The sequence below is a fragment of the Ambystoma mexicanum genome, chromosome 10, assembly GCF_040938575.1.
Source record: "Ambystoma mexicanum isolate Mex_15411 chromosome 10, UKY_AmexF1_1, whole genome shotgun sequence".
NCBI lineage: Eukaryota > Metazoa > Chordata > Amphibia > Caudata > Ambystomatidae > Ambystoma > Ambystoma mexicanum.
The window spans coordinates 842,935,777-842,954,531 of record NC_090932.1 but is presented as its reverse complement, the minus strand read 5'-3'; the positions used below and the strand labels follow the sequence as shown (position 1 = coordinate 842,954,531).

The following is an 18,755-nucleotide window of genomic DNA, read 5'->3' as shown; positions in this document are numbered from 1 at the left end:
AGGTAGAGCCTGTGTGTGTACGGGGACCTGCCTCAATCCATCTGGAGAATGGACATACCACAACAATTATGTATCTGTACCCGTTACATACTTGAATCATGTCGACGTAATCGACATGCAAGAGCTGAAAAGGCACATTTGGACATGACTCCGTTCATTACTTTTAATGTGTGCCTAGCTGTGAATTGTTGGCAGATTATACAGTTTACTATAAAAAATGCAATGTGCTCGGTTAAACTCGGTATGAACCAGTCTTCTGCGAGTGTTGCTGCTAAATTCTCTTTTGTCGTGTGTGCCGGATAATGTTACTGTTCCAGCGCTATTTTTAATAGGGCTACAGGCATCGTTGGTTTACCAGTGCTGTCTTGTCGCCAAAAGCTGTCAGAGGGGTTTAAAGAACACCCTCGTTGTTTCCACAGATTCTTCTCTTCCTGTGGTGCCTCCCCTTGGAGTTCCATCAGCTGTGTTTGCCCAAGATTGTTATAACCTTCAGGTGTCGTTCGTGCAACCATCATTCTCTCATTGGCATTTGAACTTCCACTTCCATGATCGTCTCACTTTTGGATACCATACGCTTGGATTCCGTGTCTGCTGCTTGATTTCCGCATGAGATAAAATCTGTCCCTCTCGTGTGGGCGGCGCATTTCACGACCGCTATGCCCACAGGGAGCTGTAGTGCTTTAATCAGTCTGTCCAATAAGGCTGCATGCTGTACTGGCGTGCCGTCTGCTCCGAGTTAGCCCCTCCTTTTCCAGCACGCTAAGCCTGCATGCACTGTCGACACCACGTAGGCGGAGTCACTGTTCCTGGTCTGTGTGGTTCTCAATAGCGAGTACGCCAATAATTCTGCAGCCTGTGCTGAATAGTGAGATGGTATTCGTGCACTAAGGAGTACTCGAAATTCTCCATTTGCGGTGTGTTTCATTACAGCGACGCCTGTATATCTTTGCCCATCGCATTGCTCGATCCTCGAAGAACCGTCAATGAAGACACTTTCTCCTTCTGCCAAAGCATTTTCTTTCACTCTGGGAATTTCATCATAGAATTCTTCATAGTTCACACAGTCATGTATTGGTTCTCCCTTAGTGACTGGCTCTGCTATAAACATAGCTGGGTTCACTATTTTGCATCGGACTACCTTAAACGATGGATTCGATATGATCACTTCATAAGCAGAAGCTCTGAGTTGTCAGTGTGACCTTTGGCTTTTCTAGAATAGCAAATAGTAAGTGCTCCACGTATAATGTCATTGAGAATCCCATTATGATGGTAGTAGCTTTTTCTATTGCGAACTCTGCGGCAGCTGAGCTTTGTTTGCAAGGGAAATGGCCTTTCATCACCGGGTCCAAATTCCCACTGTAACATGCCTGGGGCTTCTACCCCAATGTGCTTCTCTGTGTGAGCACGGCCGTCATGACGCTGCCATTGGTGTGTGAGAACAGGTAAAACTCCTCTGCATAATTGGGAATCCCTAAAACTGATGCCATGCAAATGGCTTTTTGGAGTTCAGCAAATCCTTCCTCCATAGTCTCAGACCATTCAATTTTTTCTTTCCTCACTTGGGCCTTCTTTAGGGCCCGAAGTAAAGGCTTAGTGTAAGAGCTATAGTCGAAGACCCATTCGCTGACATAGTTACATAGGCCTAAAAATCTCTGCATCTGTTTTATCGTGTGTGGCTTAGCCGTGTTCAGGATGGCTTCAGCCAGTTCTGGGGTCACTCTCTTTCCTTCATGTGAGATCAGCTGGCCTATGCACAGCACTTCTTGTTGACAATATTGTAACTTCTCCTTGTCAACCTTATATCCTTTCTCAGCCAGTATAGTCAATAGCTGAACAGAATCGTGCCTGCATTGCTCTTCTGTCGTGCTGCAAATTAAGATGTCATCCACATATTGCAGGACAACACTTTTTAATGCAATATTGCTTAAGTCCATCTGCAGGACTCTATTAAAAATAGATGGAGACTCACAGTACCCCTGGGGTAGCCTCGTGCTTTTCAGACGCATTTGTCTGAACATGAATGACGTCAGATCTTGTGAGTCACGGTGCAACAGGATTGAGAAAAATGCATTTTTCAAGTCAATCACCGTGAAACATTTTGCCTCAACAGGTATATTACATTTGATTGTAGCCGGGTTAGGGACTAAAGGGAACTCGGCCTCATCAATATAATTTATTGGGTGTAAATCCCTTTGATTTCATGATCGGATAAACCTCAGCATTGCATGACGACTCTGACGTCACTAAGATGCCTTGCTCCATCATAGCCAAAATTGTCTTAAAAATCCCCTCAGCTGCCTCTCTGGACAAGGGATACTGTCGGGCTTTGAGTAAAATTGCTCCTGGTTTTAGCTTAATTCTCACTTCTCCAACCCCTTTCAATAGGCCTACGTCATAGGGTCCTGTAGTCCAAAATGAGACAGGCACCTGGGCCATGTCGTCATAAAAATATTTGGGACGATTTCGTGCCAACATCATTCTTAGAGGCACTTCTCTTTTGATCATTTTCACCCAAAAGGTGAGACTCACTTCCACCATTGTCTCTTCCATATCTGCTTGCCCTTCAAACAGATCGTCATCAGTGACGTCAGTGAATCGGTATCCTTCTTCAATGGCGATTACTGCGTACCATTGTCGGCCTTTGTCGTCATAACCATCAATCAAGGCCATTCTCCCTCGTACTGCAACTTTGTGTATCATTAAGGGAAATATTTGTCCTTTTTCCTCGTGCATAGGTATTCTTGGTCTAAATAGAAACTCATCTGGGGTTCTCATGATTCTGTCTGCAAGGCCTGGAAGTCCTGCCATTAACACACGCATTCCATATGCGAATATTTCTGGCTCTAATGGTATAGCCCTCATAGCTGTGTATCCTGTGTATGTTCTGATAATTTCACATACATTTGAATAGTGCATCACTGGAGTTGAACATACTATACCCTCCTCCGTGAACGAGATTGTCATGTTTCGCTTTGTCATTAAATCTCGACCCAAAATGTTTACTGGGATCTGACGTGAATATAATAAAGGCACATGCATTTCACATTCTCCTATAGAGACTGGAAGTGCATTTGTGAAAGGAACACGACTTGTGGCTCCTGTGAAACTCTGAGTATTTATAGCCTTGCCGGACAAGGAAAACTTGCCTTCACATATGCATGAGCGGATTGCACCTGTGTCAACTAAGAAGGAATATTCTTTATCCCCTATTATGACATCCACCCTAGGTTCCCGTTGAGGGTCTGGTGTCACTGATAGGATAGAACACATCAGGGTTCACAGTGAGCTGTCCTAGTCCATATATAATTTTGTCCCACCTTGTGCTGGTGGATTTCCCCCATTCCTATTGTTACTTCCCATTCCAGGGTTCATGGTCTGTCCTGTGCTCAACATCTGTGACAATTGCAGTGGTGACTGTTGGGACTGCCCTTGTGGAAAACTCACTACATTTTGAGGTTGTGGGTTTTGCTGAGCTCATGGTGTTTGCTGTTGAACCGTGTGACTCTGTGCAACTCCTTGCTGTAAAACTGCAGGTGGATTCACCATGCCTGCTCCCATGCCTTGGCCGCTTTGCAACATGCCTTGGTTTCTGCATGTGTGCGCTAAATGTCCCGTCATCCCACACAACCAACATACTGGTAGTGGTGGAATCATTTGCCCATTTGACATATCTTGATTACCATTCTGCATGTTTTGGAAACCTCCTTGATTATTCTGAAAGCCTCCCTGATTACTCTGCCATCCCCTTCCTCTAAATCCTCTTTCCCTGAGGTAATACCCAGTACTGCCCTGATTATTCTGCTGCGGATTATTGACCTGTGGCATGCTCGATTCAGCTGTGCTAGTTATCATGGCTCCCTCAAGAGCATATTTTGACAATTTCTTCTGCACCAATTTCGCTTCCTCACCCTTTCGTGTAGCTTCCTTTTTGCGATTCTTCTCTTGCAGTAGCCTGCAAATAGTGTGCGATGGTCAGCTGTATTTCTACCCACGGTTTAGCCTCGATTCCTACCAATTTCTTGAGCTGTTTCTGTACTGGCTGTGGCAGCCCTTGTCACAATATATGGTAGAACACAGGTATATATTTCGTCTAAGATTCATGAGTCTCGAGTACCCACGCGTCTTGAAAATGCTGTATGTAAATTAACAGATCCTCAGACTCCTTCATTTTATGTGTCATTATAGCTCCCATATCAGAAGTGTCTGGTTAAAGCACCTTGTAGTGTCTTCCATATCGCTGCTTTGCAATTGTTAAATGGAGCTCCGTCATGCGCAGTATTAATTGTGGTCACTCCAGGGTAACCTGCTCGTGTCCACACGTCATCTGCTCTCTCACCAAATATGGCGATTAGGAGACCCTGATATCCCCTATAGCTAACATGTGTCCTCCTGTTATTTTTTTCTAACTCATGTATCCACTTTCCGGCTCTTGATGTCAGCATTGGAAGCTTGTTTTTCAAGTTTTCTCAATCCATATGTGGCCATGGAATATATTGTGGTCTCGCTCCCCCTTTCTCGAGTAATGGAAATTGTGATGCATAGCTCTCTCTCTTCTCTCATTGTTCTCCTGTCTATTGCAGGGGTAATATTCCCACATTGCTGTTTGCCTGGCAATGTCCTGAGCCTGTCCACATAGGGCAGTGATGACACCCCCCTCTGACAGTGAGATACTTCTTCGTGTCGGTCTGACTGTGTGGCTTACTCTGATGCCCTTGGCGCAGACTTGTTAGTGTCTGACCATTGTATCCCTTTTTCCCCTTGGGAGTGGTCTTTCACTTCTCCTCTCTTCCTCCTTTTCCTCGCGCTCCTCCCTTTCTGAGTCGGACATTGTCTGTGCCCAACTTGTGCCACTTCTTGTGTCTTCTTTGTTTCTACTTATTTCTAATCTATCTATGGATAGTTCTCTATTCCCACTACTTCGGGAGACATCCTCAGTGCCGTACAGCTGAGCACTCTCCTGGCGCTCGTCTTCCCCCTCCCCTTGGGGTATTTATTCTAGCCCCATTTCATCATATATTCTATCGATCGTTTCTCCGATCCTTCTGGTGTCGAAGTCATCTTCCATATTTGCTCTGGACGTGCCTGGTACTGAATCGTACGCAGGGAAGAATTCTTCTATATCTTCCCAATCTACTACTGGAGCAAGTTTTTTAACCTCTTTCTCGAGATATTCAAGATCGTGTGCTCTGTCTTCGCTTACGTTCTACATCGACATAGAATTCTCTATGCTTCCTCGCCTCTTCTCTGACCCCCAACGTCTTCCTTTTTCTTTTCATTTCTACGTTCATCTGCCCTTTGGGTTTCCTCATCCTTTCGTCTCTTTATTCTTTTCTCTCGGATTCTTTGCTCTTCCTCTAACTTACACTGCTCCTGCCTGCCTTGATCATTGGCTGCTCTCTGTTTGTGATCGAGCTGTCTTTCTTGCTCTTCTCGATATAGCTGCTCTCGCCTTTATCTGTCTTTCTTTCTTATTCTTTCATCTCTCAATTCCTTCTCGTTCTCCTTTCTTTGTACATTGTCTAGTCTCTTCTTTGGTTTCGCATCATCAGTGCATTTGCCATCGAGTTTCAATAAAATGTTCCCTCCCATCCATTAATTTTTTGCGAATGCTTTCTCATCAGTTCTATCTTCGCTGCCTTTCCATCTTTTGCCTTCTCTCTCCTTATCGAGATATGCACTTGTCTGTGCCTGCTCCCTCCTCTCATCATCGCGTATCTCCTTGTCCCTTGGGACTGTGGAGGCGATATCCTTATCCTTTTCTTTTTCTTGATTTTCATCTCTACTTTGTGTAGGTGACTCATATGCCGTGTTACTATACCCTGTGGCTGCTTTAAGTACTCTCAACAGGTATAACCCCTCACCTTTGTTTTCTTCAACCTTCTCTTCGGATGGGGCCGGTGGCGCGGTAGGTGTCTCACCCCCCTCTGTGAATACATTAAGTATCCAATCTATTGGCGACTCCTCTTCCTTTCCCTGTTCATACATTTTCCAAAGCTCTAGAACAGTTAGACATTTTTCTAACTTCTTGCCCGTGTATGTGGCGTGCAAATATGTCGTCATGTGTTGCAAGACAGCTTTAGATAAGGACCCCCCTTGTGGCCATGGCATAAACATTTTGTGGGCGGTCCCCTTAACCCATTCTGTACTATATTTCTTCAGTTTGGGTACATGTTTCGACAACTGTTTGCATAGGTGTGCTAATGGAGTTATGTCTTCCATGCTTAAATCTGTTCCCTTTCTCCTTATATAACACTTGTCAACACTTCACGTGACTTAAACATTTCCAACACTATGAGCGAGCACCAATCACTGCAAGCTCCAATCACGATTTTTTTTTAAACAAAATTTGATATCTTCTTTTTTACTCAACAGTTTTCTCAAGGAAAATTATTCGACTTATGATGTCACAACAAACAACATGTAAGACAGACGTTTAACAGACTAGACGCACACCAGCTGGTTACACGTATCTCTGCCTCTAAATATTACCCCGACATGGAGTTTAAAAGTACCATTTCAAATCGTCTTTAATCGCCGTGGAAGTCTATTTGTTCCCCTTTATTTGGGACTATGGGTACACGTTTCTTCTAGCCGCTTATATTAAAAGAGTAGGAATAAGGCGAATCCTCGCACTTCTCGGATGTCCTCGTGGGTAATCTCTCTTTTCTCGGGTGTCCTCCCCAGTATCTTCTCTGTATTCGCTTAATTATTCACAAATCATTATTCCCTTCCCCTTAGATATATACATTCTTCTTTACTTCTAACTATATTTAGTTTTTTCCCCTCTCCGTCCGTTACCCTTTCCCTCACTTGTTCTAAAGCATGCACTTTTGCCAAAACAATCAGTCTTTTTCACTCACCGTTCGCATGATTCCTCTCCAGACCCTCGGAATCACTGCCTTTGTTACCGCCTTCTTCGCTTTTTGCCCGCTCAGCTGCCTGTAGGAATGGGAAGGGATTAGGTGGGGAAACACGGGTTCCTTCAGACCCTGGTCTGCAGATTTGTCTTACACTACCACTGTCCACGGGGAGCTGCACGGTCTATTCAGCCAAATGGCAAAGGACTTGTGATATTACCGAAGACCTAGAGTTACTTTATGTCGACGGTCAATGGGTGTCTTATTCTAATCAATAATCGAAAACCATCAATCTCTGCTAACAAGTGTACTCCGAGACCCCCGGCCGGCCCATAGAGCCGAGGTTTGCTCAGAAGTACTTTAAACGAGATAGCTGCACCCTTGAAATGGATGGAGGTGCAGATTTATTACTCAAACACCAATCAATAAGGACATCTCAATGGTTTGGCAAAGGCAGTCCGTTTAATGACGAGTGCAAAAAACGGGGAGTCATGGATATCAGCAGTATTGCAATCGTCCTCGCTTCAACTCCAACGAACTTCATACAAGTTGTAACATTATACTCAAAACTCGTCATAATTGACGTGTATCACTCAAAAGTTAACATGCAATTCTATTGGTTAGGAAAAGGTAACTTTACTATAGGTACTATATCTGTATATGGTAACGGAGTGAGGGGATTGGGTAAACACTGTCAGGTGGCCGTCTAAGCCCTTCCTTCAAAAATGACTACTGTAGACGTCACTAAAAGTACGCCATCTCATTGGTTCTACTAACTATAAGACCCTAGATTATTTGGTCCATTATGATTGGGTTGGCACCAACCCCATGATTACTTTTCCACTTCGCTTAGCAGCATGCAGAATGGTTAGAAAGGTGCGAGTTGCCCCTTAGTTATTCGGCCTTCCTACAATTATGGTTACAATCAATCATCACTTTAGTAGCTATGTGTCAATTAGTTCACTGTTGTTGGCCTCGAAACTGCATCTTCTGTCTGGCAAAAGTTCTGATATCTCTGCCTGGTCCGTTGCCAAGCGTAGGTGTGAACCCGCTCTTTTCCATGCTTGTCTGGTCACGTGATTCAGACACCGTGAATTTGCTTCCTTTCTCTCAATTTGTGTATTTCATTTTCATTTCACCCGCCACCTGCCTACTTCTTATCTCGACCTTTCAGAGGCAGGATATTCTGTTCTTAGTTTCAATTAAAATGTAGCTACTGTTCGCCTTGTCTATTGGTATGACCTTGGCTTCCCTGTCACGAGTTGCTTCTGCCGAGTTTCGATTCAGCCGTCTCTTCCCGTTTTGCTAAATGTGAATCTCTGCTTATTTGGCCGTTAGTAACCTGGGTTGATTTTGCTTCATTTGCAAAGTGGAAATATACTTATAACAAAGTACTTTGTTTGAGGTAGATTTATGTATAATGGCGCTTGCCGCACTACTCTTCTGCTTAGCATAGCAAGCCGCACTGTTTCCTTAGCTTTCTCGCGGTTTACAGGTGTAAACTGGTTGAATATCTTCATCTTGTTTACAGCTTGAACTTCTTTGCATTTCAACATCGTTCCTCCCTTTTAGGTTCACAATATCTTTATTCATGGAATTTCGTCTCTTTGCGTCATTCTCAGGTCGTCCTTTCTTCTATCTGTGAGTCTGTCTGGGTCCTTGTGACGTCACCATTCGTCTTCCATTAAGACCTTTTTGGTTTCTTCCGGGACAGTACTTAGGCAATCTTCATTTTGTTTTATTTGCTGGTAGGGTTTCCTTAATTTCCTTAAAACCTTACTGTCCATGGTTTTCTGGGTATCGGTACTTCAATAGGCGTTGTTCTTCTGATAGTCACTAGGCAGAGCCTCACTGCAGCTCTCTGCTGGTTTATTTGCTCCATCATATGTCACATATTTTGGTGTGAACGTTCCTGGAACGTAAAAATGGACGATTGGAGTGCAGGCTTTATTTGGGACCTCCTCTACAGTTCCTCGGCATGGGTCATGACACAAAAGAGTGCCCATCCTCCGGCAAAATGAATCCAAAGTCCCTACAGGAGCCGGCAGCCAAGCTTGCATTGGGCCGACCGACATTCAAGTTACAGGTGCGGTCGACCGTTGGGTCATCGGAGGCTGAAATGGAAGGCCCCAAACCGGAGAAGATGGGGAGGCACCGGGGCAAGGCCAGGAAGAGATCCCACTCTCAAAGCCATCCATGGTCCTCACATAAAAAGAAAAGGTGTCACTGGCACCATCGCAACTCTGAATCCTCATCAGAATACTGTAAGTCGTTGGCGGGGCCGAATTCCAGGAAAGAATGGGAAAACTGTAAGTCGGAGATGATGGCCATGTTTAAAAAGACGGCTGTGGGTTTGGGTGAGCCCAAAAACATCAGGCCCGGTAGCTCCAGCGGCACCCGGTGTTTCAGCCCCAGGGTAGCACCAATTCTGACACCATCCACTTCAGGGGATCCTTTGGGCTCTGTGCTGGGCAAATCTGTCCAGGCTTCGACACCCTGGCCTTCCCACACATGTCTGCACCACCAGCACCAAGAACATTGTTGGCGCTGATCGCCATACCTTCGGGCCCACGGCTAAACCTTCGAGATCGATCACCGTCAAATTATCTGTGGTACTGTTGGTGCGATCCGACTTCTTCAGGTCGATGGCTGAAATTTTTGCCACCGACGATGGAAACCAGGGCGATATTGCACTCATTTATTCGGGAGCTGGCGGTACAGACTATTTTACTGACCAGGCAGACCTGACTGCCTTTGCAGAGGGACTGCATGACACCAACAGGCTGGACACTTCTCCAGACATTGAACCGCAGCAGGCTGTCATGATCCCTAGCAGAACACCAGGCACTCATTCACACAACCACCGGGATGAGGGTTGCTGACTGGTGTGAGCGCCTATTTGCAAACATGAATAGCCCCTGCCAAGATGGCTGCCAAGTTTGGACTCCACTCTGGAAACAAGATGGCCTCCAAGCAGCTCATACTGCCAGTATCCTTGGTGGTCTAGTGGAAAGGTGCAGCTCAGTGCTGTACAAACCCCACCCTGGGCCACACCCAGTGCTTAGCGTTTGTTTTCCCAGCAAGTTACAAGTGGTGTAACGTTTGCTGTGAATCTGGCTCCACGTGCCAGAGAACTCCTGTCTTTCAGCTCAGTTCAGCTTACCTGATACCAGCCTCTTGGCAGTCTGCTTGTCCTCCCAGGACTGTGCTGGCCGTAATACTCACTCAGAGCGAGTACTTCCATGATCATCTGCAGCAACGCCGGCTTTCATACTTACTTGCACACACCTCGAAGTTGAATGCCCTCCTGAATTCACTGCAGCGCCCAACTCCATCTGCATCTGAAAGGAAAGACAATACAGTAAGTCCGGAGAACGTGACATATCACTCCCTGGTGCCACCTTAAAACACAGCTTACCTGAAACTGGCAATCCACGACTTTGCAGAGCCGACGGCTAATTCCAGCATCGTGGCAGCTGTAAGGAAAGACAACAAAGAGGGATAAGACTTCAGCAACTTATAACACGCGCATCGCACAGCTTCAGCACTATTCTAAAGACATTAAAGAACATTCAAAAGACAATAAAGGACTCTGCATTGCCGCAGAGCAGTAAAGGACATTGCATTTAAAACTTTCCTGCAGGAAGCATCTCGTGCGCCACAGCAGGACTGGGCCACTGCCATCCAGTGACGGAAATGGACCGGATGTTATCCTGATCTCCTTGCTGGCCTATCTGCAACACGAAGTTAAGCCCTGGTTCACTCAGTCACCTAACCTAAGGGGGTAGTGGAAGAGAGGTGGGAGAAGGTGTAGATGAGCAGGCAAAAACTCACTTCACTTGTTTGCCCATGGGCTCATCTAGAAGTCTCGTCATCCTTCCTAATAACACTGGGGAATCTAGCCAAACCACTCCCGACTGCATTGCATGCTGGGCAGTAGCCTTTCAGTGAAACAGTGGGGAGGGAATGGCTTGGACTTGCATCTTGTTTCAGAGGCCTCATCACCACATCCTGAGAAACGCACACCCGGCGACCTGGAACTGGCACTCCTGCAAGGCACCAGAGGTAAGCGTTACACAGGCCCACCCCTATGCCCATACTCATCCAGATTTTAGGGCTCTGCTTGACAGACTAGTTAACCCCTAAGGGCAGAATACCCCTGCTGTACCTGTCCAAGGCTACGATCTTAGGGACATTCTTGACAAGGTTCCTTCTCTTTCAATCTGGCTATTGCTGACCCAGTCGCCTCCTTATGGCAACCCCGCTGTACCATTCCTCCGGTTAATTCAGACCTGACGAAGAAATATAGGCTGGCAAGGGGAGAGCCCTTTTTTCTCCTCTTTCTCCCCTCACCGCAAAGGTTTGGTTGTTCAGGCGGCAACAGTGTCCACCAGGGCAGCTTCTTCCATGTCCAATTTACCTACTGACAGGGAGAGCAAGAAAGTGGATGCCCTAGCAAAAAAGATTTTCTCCTCTGGGAGCATAGCTTTAAAGGTGACTAATGTCTCCTGTGGCTTTACAAAATATTTATTTGCACTGTGGAAAGTGGAGCATGCAGCCCAATACATCACTGAAGGGGAGCTGCAGGACAATTTCATGCAGGTGTTGGAAGATGGGAAGGAGGTGGCCAGATAATCCATGCGAATGGGCCTGGATGTGGCGGACTGTGTTGGTCGGTTGGTGGGTTCGGCTATGATCCTTAAGAGGGAGGCCTCTTTGCACTTCTCAGGGTTCTCCCCCAATGTTCAGAGTAAATTGTTGGACTTTGCTTTTGATGGGGAAAATCGCTTCAGCCAAAAGGCCAATGACTCCTTCGAGAAATTCAAGGAGTCCAAGCTTGCCGCAAAGTCGGTCGGCCTATCTGCCCAACAGCAGGCCAAACCTGCCCTAAGTTACGGTTCGAGGGGCAGAGGCTACAGGCGCTAAGTCCCCTACGGTGGGGAGGCTCAGCTCCCTCAAGCCAGGCTGGGGCAGAGGTGTCTCTCGCACTCCGGAAGGGGTAGGGGCACCTCTAAAGGTCAGCAGACAGCGGCAGCAGCAGCTGGGGCAGCTCTGTCCCCAAAGCCGCTTTGATTTCCTCTCCTACAACTCACGGGTTGGAGGACAGCTGACGATCATTTGAACCAGTGGCAGGAGATTACCTTGAATGCCTGAGCCCTTCAGCTCGTGCTGTGGAGTTGTCTGCCCTTCTTAAGAAAACCTCTGGGCAGTCCCCCACCACCTCCTTGCCAGTTGGAACAGGAGCTTCAGGAGGAACTGCGAGCCCTGTTGTTGAAGGGTGTAGTGGAAGAGGTACCACCCAAGCAGAGAGGAACTGGCTTGTATTCCCTGCATTTCCTGGTTCCCAAAAAGGGGGGGGTCTCCTTCCATCTTGGACCACAGGGCCTTGAACAAGTTCCTGAGAAAAGACAAATTCAGAATGGTGATATTGAGAGAGATTCCAGATGCTCTTGAGTTTCGGGATTGGCTGGTTTCAATATTGTAAGGACGCTTCCTTTCATGTGCGATACAACAGAAGCACAGGAAGTTCCTGAGGTTCCTCATAGGGGACAAGCACTATCAGTTCAAAGTGCTTCTCTTTGGGTTGTCCTCTGCACTGAGGGTCTTCACCAAGTTCATGGCGGTAGTCACTGCTCACCTCAGGAGATCCAGGGTCCATTTGTTCCCATACCTGGATAACTCACTGGTCCTAGGGATGTCGGCAGAGCGGGTCTGGTCTCATCTGGGGACACCTGCTCTCTATTCCACAGACTGTGTTTCTCCCTGAGCTTGCAGAAGTCCCACACAACAGCAGCTCAGAGGCTCCAGTTCACTGGAGCAGTCCTAGACACTCGGGCAGGGAAGGCTTTCCCGGGAGAAAGTCAACAGCATTTCACAGGCGGTACATCTGTTGCAGACCCATTCCAACCTACCAGCGGCTTCCTTCCTCCGCCTCTTGGGTCTCATGGCCTCGTGCATTTTTCTGGTGCCAGAGGCCAGGCTGCGGATGTGATCTTTGCGATGGCTCCTGCGAGGTCAGTGGTCCCAGTACTTTGGCACTTTGAGGGAGGTTCTCAAGGTGTCTAGGTCTGTGGTCGACAACCTTTCTTGGTGGGCCAGCAGCAGCAACATGCTAGCAGGGTAACACTCTCGACTCACACCCAAGTGGTCAAGGATGTGTCCCTGAATGGTTGGAGTGCTCACTGTGAGGACTTGCAGGTGAGCAGTCTTTGGTCAGCAATGGAAGCCAGGTGGCACATCAACAGGCTGGAGTTGCAAGCCATCAGGTTAGCCCTGAAGGCGATCGCTCCTTCTCAGAAGATGAAGCATGTCCTGATCTTGACGGAAATACGGTGACCATGCTCTACCTGCACAAGCAGGGTGGTGTGCACTCCCTCCCCCTCTGCAGAGAAGCAATGCAGCTGTGGTTCTGGCTATTAGGAAACAAGATCTCGGTCTCAGCAGTTCATCAGGCAGGGGCAGAGAACAGTGTGGTGGATGCTCTGAGAAGGCAGGGCATGGTATCACGAGTGGGAAGTGTGCCAGGAAGTCCTAGAGGAGGTCATCTCTCTCTTGGGATACCCCAGTGGTGGATCTGTTTGCCACAGAATCCAACAGCAAGTGCAAGCAGTTTTGCTGTAGGTAATTTCCAGAGAACGAAGCGCTAGAGGCTGTATTTCTGGTGGACTGGACATTTCCTCTCCACTATGCCTTCTCTCCAATTCCTGTCATCTCGTGCGTTCTCAGGAGGTTGAAGAGGTTTCAAGCAACCCTGATCTTGATCGCCCTGGAATGGGCGAGGAGGGCATGGTACTCTGACCTTCTGGACTTGACCATCTTCCCACCTCTCTGGTTGTCTCGCTGTCTGTATCTCCTAGCTCAGTCGGAAGGTCGGGTGCTACACCCGAAACCGGAATCCCTCAACCTACATGCGTGGCTCTTGAGAGGATGAGATTTGATGACTGGGACCTCTCTGAGGATGTAATCGAGGTGCTGCTGGCTGCACGCAGACCGTCTACAAGATCTCTGCACATGTGCAGGTGGAGAAGATTTGAGGCGTGGTGCAGGGAACATGAGATTGACCCTATCTCTTGTCCCACCACTACAGTGAAGGAGTTCCTTTTTTCACAGGCCTCTTCAGGTCACCACAGTCAAAGGATACTTGGCAGCTTTGTCTGTGTTCAAAAGGTCTCCGGGTCAGGGCTCTTTCTTCATGATCCCGGTTATGGCCCAATTCCTGATGGGAAAAGCAATCCATTGAAGGAGAAATTACTTACCCTAAAATTATTTCTATAGATTTTTCTCCCGCAGATACCTCATCACCACTCCCATCCATCCCCGCTAAGAAAGCTTTGGCAGTAGGTGCATACCTTCCCATGGGAGGGATATGTTGGCAGTGGTTCTAGGGTCTTTTGCTCTTCTTGGTTGCAAGCCGCATGTCTCTCTCTTTTTCACAAAAAAAAGAAAATATTGAGTTTCTGTTTATTCCGGTTGTGATTTTGTTTTTTATAATTCTCTATTGGCTAGTTGGCCATCCTTTTCTCGCTGGTTTTCCTCTACAGCGGCTGAGCTCGGAGTAAAAATATGGGAACTGAGGTACTGGGCGTAGTGATGCAGTATATATACGACGTCACGTCTAGAGCCAACGATCGAGCACTGGGTCAAGATGGATTGACGGCCAAGTCAAGGCCCACTACGCCCTCTTGTCGATGTTTTACCAAGCAACTGAAGCTGGAAGGGGATATCTATCTGATGAAGAATCTGCGGGAGAAGAAGCCATATAAAGAACATTACAGTAAGTAATTTCTCAGTTTCATTTTTTCAGACCAAAGCAATGAAGGGCAAGTATGCATTATATTGCACTTCAACCTCAGACTATAGCACAATAAACCTGTACAACATTTACTTGTCTTGATTATCCTCTTTCGTGGGTGTGCTTCCCCATTGGTGTGATCATAAATGCCAGATCGCCATAGGGAAATCCCAAGAAAGACCAGCTTTTGCTGGGTTCTAGAATGGAATCTGAGCAGCATAAAGGTGCCTGAGTTTGACACTCATCTCTGGGCTCATGTGTTTACACATTTGGGATCATGGGTTCAGGCATTGCATGGAAAGTAGGTGTACAAGTAGCAGGTGTTGGGGGTCTGTCTGTGCCCCCAAACGCAATGCCTGTGAGCCCCCAACACCCGCACAGACTCAGCCTGTAGACATCCTTAGTGTTTGGGCTCCCCAGTCACACTACCGCGGCCGGAAAGCCCCCTTTATTTATAGTGCATGCGGCGAAGTGCAACGTCACTCTGCCGCATGCTTCATCCCTTAAAGGGGCAGCAAAACTCACGATGCCCAGGGCCTATGCCGCCGCGCAGCTCAGCAGCGTGTTGGTGCTGACTGGTGTCACGTAAAATTGGGTTGTGATCCTTGACCCAGCATGCTCTACCTTGGCCACAAACGCCCCGTCCAAGGGGATATGTTTGGACCCTCCGAATGTATATATGCCAGCTCTGGGGGTGACAAGCTTTGGTGGACTCTCCATCGCATCATAATGTCCTCGGGCCATCACGTTGACAGACGCCCCCGTATCCAACAGCACTTGGACGGGAGACCTGTTCACTGCAACAATGCACCGTGGTTATTGTCTGCTTTTCGACTTGAGGGCCTCCACACTCGACACAAAGAAGATGTTCTCCTCTTCTTCTTCCTCTTCCTCATCCACCTGTGCACCTTCCTCCCCTTGGTCGACATGGGCCACATTGGGAGGGCCAGACTGACGAAGGAAGCCAGACCGCACTGGGCCTTTGGGCACCATTACTTGCAGAGACGCTTTGCACGCCTGTGCGTAGTGGTCAGCCAGGCTGCACCGCCCATAGGTTCTTCCCACCGCTGGACGCTCTGCAGGGTGGGGCAGGTCGTAGCCGCACTTCTGATATGCTTTTCCAGCTCTTCCGCCCCTGTCACGGAAGTTGCTGCTGGGTTTCCTGGCACTTCTGCTGCCACCCCCCACCGCACACACCTCCTCAGTTTTTATGGGACGTGTGCCTGCCTCCATCCTGGACGCACGTGCCTCCGAGACTTCATGGCAATGCCCCAACTCCAGGATGCGAGCGAGGGTGGTCCCTGGTTCCCTCAGCACCTGTCGTCACATCTTCCCCGATGAGCACGCCTGGATTAGGAGGGTCCTGATCATGTCATCGGGGTCACCCCATGCACACGCCAGAGACAGGCATTTGAGATGACCATAAAAAGTGTCCAGAGTCTCATCCTCCTCCTGGCGAACCGACAGCATTACAAAGCTCTCATAGTCTGCGTTGATTAAGGGGATGAAGTGGTTGCGGAGAGCTGTCTTGGCTGCATCGTAAGAGGCATCAGCAGTCTGTAGCGACTCAAAGATTTCTTGCACCGGAGGCCATGCAGCATATAGCAGCGTCACCAACTTACTGTCGTTGTTAGTCTCCATGGTGGCCCAGAAGTACATGTCAAGACGGTCGACCCACCCCTACCATCTGGGGACCAGACTGGACGGAGGTCCCGAGACATCGAACTCAGGGATGGGCTAAAGCGCCGCAGGGGCCCGCATTTGTGCCATGACTTGAGGCACCGATTGAATGATTGGTTGGGCCACAGGTGGAGGCTGAACTTGAGGTAGTTGCTGGTCCGCAGGTAGTCCCCCGTCTTGGTCACCAGGTGCACTCATGGGTTAAGCGCACAGGCACCCCCGCTGAAAGGAGCATGGCCACAACTCACCCAGCCAGCAAGGCTTCCCAGGCCTTGAAGTACACCAGTCCAACAATTCAACCAGAGCCCAGCATCCAGACCTCATGATGATGATGATGATTTCCAGCAGGCCCTGCAGACCACAAGGTCCACCAGTCCAGGAAAGTCTGACTTGTGCTCAGCAGCTGGTCATGATGATGATGATCTCCAGCTGAAGAACTGTGCAGGTGAGCCACAGTCCAACAAGGGTGTCCCAAAAATTGAGCCTGGGAGGTCCAGGGACAAAGCAGGCATCAGCAGTCTTCCCCCAGCACCTCACCTTCACTCAGTGCATTTCGCCCAAAAATGAGAAAAATTTAAAAATGTGGACATGTGTGGGCAGTTTGACCTAGTGGATCACAACACCCTCTGTCACCACCTGTCCACTGCTGCTAACTTCTCCACTACAGCCATTGCTTGGATCACCTCGTTCCTTCTTTTCTGACTCAGCCTGTGCCCACCCAAGCTTCATCAAATGTGGAGTCCCACAGGGATCCTGCATTACTCCCACCCTATATAACCTGTTTACAAGGCCTCTGTTCCAAATCTTGGACGCCTTGGGCATCACATATACCAACTATGCTGATGACACACCGGTCCTCTTCCCACTCACCGGAAACTATGAAGCCGATTCGACCACCCTCAAGTCCATCTATTCCACTATCCAAACTTGGATGGCCGAGAACTGTTATGCCTCAATGGGGAGAAAACCGAGATCCTGATAATAGGATCACTGGCCACGCTCAAGAAAATGGACAAACAATACAGCTCCTTTACAATTGACCACTCGTCAATCCCAGTATCACAAGCTGTAAAGACATTGGGTGTCTACCTGGACTCGGACCTCTCCATGAATAGGCAGGTCAATGCCATTGTCTCGACCTCTGCCTGTCACTCCAAACTAATCGACGCTGCCAGACCATATCTCGCATAGACCAATTGCCTCACCATTACAAGAGCCATAATCTGATCCAGATTAGACTACTGTAATGCCCTCTTCCTAGGGACTTCCAACAAAAACCTCTCCAAACTGCAGATAGTCCAGAATAATGCCCTTAGGGCAGCTACTGGCATCTCTAAAAGGGAACACATTTCTGAGACCAGAAAGCAAGCTCACTGGCTCCCCATTAAAGAGAGCATAGTCTTTAAAGCCCTTGCTCTAACACACAAGTGTGCTAACAACCATGCACCCCTATACCAAGCTCAAAGAGTTGTCAAGCAGGTACCCACCAGACCTACCAGAATGGCCTATGCGATCTCTGTCCCTAAAACTAAGAGAATGCGAGCAGGAGGTTCCAGCTTTCCAGTACTTGCGGCTACGCACTGGAATGCCCTCCCTCCCCTAGCCAGAAAGGTTGAATTGCACCTTGCTTTTAGGAAAGTAATCAAAACATTGCTGTTCAACTAAGGCCCTCACCCCATCAATTTGGCTGTTTTGTCATATCAGCCTATTGCTCTTCTGTTCACTAGAAATATCTCAAGCTCACTGTAACCAAGAGCTAAATCATGTTTACTGTATTAATATCTCCATACTCAACAATGCTTTTGCATGTTCATGCTCACTGTAACCATGAGCCAAGCATACTCAAGTAACTAAGACAAAAATGTGCAAAAAAGACCATTTCTGCAACAGCGCCTCGATGCCTGTGGGCTGTAAGTGCGGTTCACAAATACAAATAAATAAAGAGATAGCTGCCCGCTATCATAATATCCAAAAATTGGGCCTGGATGGCAATCATGTGCCCCTCCGGAGCGCCGTGATCATCCACTGCCTGATTCACAAAATGGCCGCCTACCGCATGGTATCCACCCGGCCCGTGGCATGGAATGAATGAGTCTCCTCACCCGCTTTGTTTCCAAAAATTATTCAACTATCACTGCCGGGCCCAGGCGACATACCGGACTCGTCGCCACTGTTGGGAGTCTGTCTGTGCCCCCAATCACGATGCCCGTGAGCCCCCAACATCCCCATAGACTCAGCCTAGTGTTCGGGCTCCCCGGTCACACTACCGCGGGTGGGAATGCCCCCTTTATTTATAGTGCACACGGCGGAGTGCAACATCACTCCATCGCGTGCTTCATCCCTTAAAGGGGCAGAACCACAGCAGGTACAGCTGTTTCAGCAGCTAACGAGTTGCAATGTTAACGGAATAAATGAGTTTCTCTCCA

The 18,755-nt window shown here is 48.0% G+C and overlaps 1 protein-coding gene across 1 annotated transcript in view; it reads left to right on the top strand.

Moving 5' to 3' along the window:
• Window positions 1-18,755, top strand: part of ZBBX (zinc finger B-box domain containing) — a 1,294,113-nt gene that overhangs the window by 1,031,637 nt on the left and 243,721 nt on the right. The gene's annotated exons all lie outside the window — the stretch shown is intronic.